The sequence below is a fragment of the Pseudophryne corroboree genome (assembly GCF_028390025.1).
Source record: "Pseudophryne corroboree isolate aPseCor3 chromosome 4 unlocalized genomic scaffold, aPseCor3.hap2 SUPER_4_unloc_1, whole genome shotgun sequence".
NCBI lineage: Eukaryota > Metazoa > Chordata > Amphibia > Anura > Myobatrachidae > Pseudophryne > Pseudophryne corroboree.
This window is the reverse complement of record NW_026967596.1, coordinates 320,001-322,500: the sequence shown is the minus strand read 5'-3', so window position 1 is coordinate 322,500 and position 2,500 is coordinate 320,001. Positions and strand designations below refer to the sequence as shown.

At 36.1% G+C, this 2,500-nt stretch overlaps 3 non-coding genes across 3 annotated transcripts; all 3 read left to right on the top strand.

Annotated features, from left to right (window-relative positions):
• The first annotated feature begins 365 nt into the window (after window positions 1–365).
• TRNAS-AGA (transfer RNA serine (anticodon AGA)) lies at window positions 366–447 on the top strand. The gene has a single exon. It is a non-coding gene; the product is annotated as a tRNA-Ser (tRNA).
• Window positions 448–1,349: 902 nt separating this feature from the next.
• On the top strand, window positions 1,350–1,439 carry TRNAY-GUA (transfer RNA tyrosine (anticodon GUA)). The gene is given in 2 exon segments: window positions 1,350–1,386; window positions 1,404–1,439. It is a non-coding gene; the product is annotated as a tRNA-Tyr (tRNA).
• Window positions 1,440–1,678: 239 nt separating this feature from the next.
• Window positions 1,679–1,760, top strand: TRNAS-AGA (transfer RNA serine (anticodon AGA)). The gene has a single exon. It is a non-coding gene; the product is annotated as a tRNA-Ser (tRNA).
• The last annotated feature ends 740 nt before the right edge of the window (window positions 1,761–2,500 follow it).

Below are 2,500 nucleotides of genomic sequence, written 5' to 3'. Positions count from 1 at the left end.
AATAGCATGTAATATCACAGCTGTGTGAACATGGAATCCTTCGATAGCTCAGCTTGTAGAGCGGAGGACTGTAGAGGAGATTGGTACAGAAATCCTTAGGTCGCTGGTTCAATTCCGGCTCAACAGATGACGCTTTTGATAAACTTAGTTGTCAGTACTGACATTTTACAAACCCAAAACTATACCAAGTATAAAGCATTCTCCAAGTTATATTTTAAAAATCATTAACGCAGGTCACTGTGGTCAGGATTAACTTCCCATGGAAATCATCTCTGATACAATATTACTTCAGTCATCCTCACAGCCTGAAATGAAGTAGCGCAACCCATAGAGAAACTTTTGTGAAACATCACATTGAATGAGAGGTAGTCATGGCCGAGTGGTTAAGGCGATGGACTAGAAATCCATTGGGGTCTCCCCGTGCAGGTTCAAATCCTGCCGACTACGACCACATGGTTGTTTTATTTTTCAGAAAATTTACTAAAAGCTTGAAACCAGTGTTGCTCAGGGTGAGTCAGGAACTGGCACATCAAAATCTTTAGGATGCCTGCCTGTTCTCTCTTTCTCTATCCGTCATTCTCCTCCTCTACTTGAGACTGAGCCCAGGAATCTCAGCAGCCATACTAAGTAGCATTTATTAATTACAAATGCATTTTCAATGTCAAATCTGTAAGAAAGTTTTGTACATTTAGCAAAATATCAAATTCATTTGAAAGAAAATGATGTCCACTCAAAGTAAAAACAGCTTTGGTTACTTTCAATGCACAACATTTTACTTTCAAATCGTGTCAGATGACTTTCAGTGCTAATTATTATATCATTAACCTCTCCTTTATTAAAAATTGTGCTTTAATGCAAAAAAAGAAAAATAATTGTCTGTGCATACTCTCATGTAGCACAATTATCTTCACTAGCTCAAAAGGGCCGCTCATTGTCCAAAATGAATTGTCAAATCAGAACAAACAATGGAATATCCCCATCATTCCTGGAACACTTGATTAGTTTACAAAACAAGCAAAATTTAAAAGAGTGTAGAAGGTTTGATAGGCTCAAGCATCTCTAATCTTGATGTAAGTTTGGCTACACTAAAAAATCTATTGAAAGTGCTTTCCAAACTAGCTCTGTAGCCAGTTGATAGTAATTTCTCAAATATAAGTCAAACTATTAGTGATATTTTCCAAATGATTAAACATGACAATTTGTGTGATAAAGCAACACAGGAATAAGTAGTTGAATCTCTTTTGTGTTGTCAAATCATTTTTCATTTTGCTTGGAAAGTTGATAATGTTTAAAATTAACACGCAATCATTTTAATAGCACGTAATATCACAGCTGTATGATCATGGAATCCTTCGATAGCTCAGCTGGTAGAGCGGAGTACTGTAGAGGAGATTGGTACAGAAATCCTTAGGTCGCTGGTTCAATTCCGGCTCAAAGGATGACACTTTTGATAAACTTAGATTTCAGTACTGACATTTTACAAACCCAAAACTATACCAAGTATAAAGCATTCTCCAAGTTATATTTTAAAAATCATTAACGCAGGTCACTGTGGTCAGGATTAACTTCCCATGGAAATCATCTCTGATACAATATTACTTCAGTCTTCCTCACAGCCTGAAATGAAGTAGCTCAACCCATAGAGAAACTTTTGTGAAAACATCACATTGAATGAGAGGTAGTCGTGGCCGAGTGGTTAAGGCAATGGACTAGAAATCCATTGGGGTCTCCCCGTGCAGGTTCAGATCCTGCTGACTACGACCGCATGGTTGTTTCATTTTTCAGAAAATTTACTAAAAGCTTGAAACCAATGTTGCTCAGGGTGAGTCAGGAACTGGCACATCAAAATCTTTAGGATGCCTGCCTGTTCTCTCTTTCTCTATCCGTCATTCTCCTCCTCTACTTGAGACTGAGCCCAGGAATCTCAGCAGCCATACTAAGTAGCATTTATTAATTACAAATGCATTTTGAATGTCAAATTTGTAAGAAAGTTTTGTACATTTAGCAAAATATCAAATTCATTTGAAAGAAAATGATGTCCACTCAAAGTAAAAAGAGCTTTGGTTACTTTCAATGCACAACATTTTACTTTCAAATCATGTCAGATGACTTTCAGTGCTAATTATTATATCATTAACCTCTACTTTATTAAAAATTGTGCTTTATGCAAAAAAAGAAAAAGCACAATTATTAAAAATTGTGCTTTAATGCAAAAAAAGAAAAATAATTGTATGTGCATACTCTCATGTAGCACAATTATCTTCACTAGCTCAAAAGGGCCGCTCATTGTCCAAAATGAATTGTCAAATCAGAACAAACAATGGAATATCCCCATCATTCCTGGAACAATTGATTAGTTTACAAAACAAGCAAAATTTAAAAGAGTGTAGAAGGTTTGATAGGCTCAAGCATCTCTAATCTTGATGTAAGTTTGGCTACACTAAAAAATCTATGGAAAGTGCTTTCCAAACTAGCTCTGTAGCCAGTTGATAGTAATTGC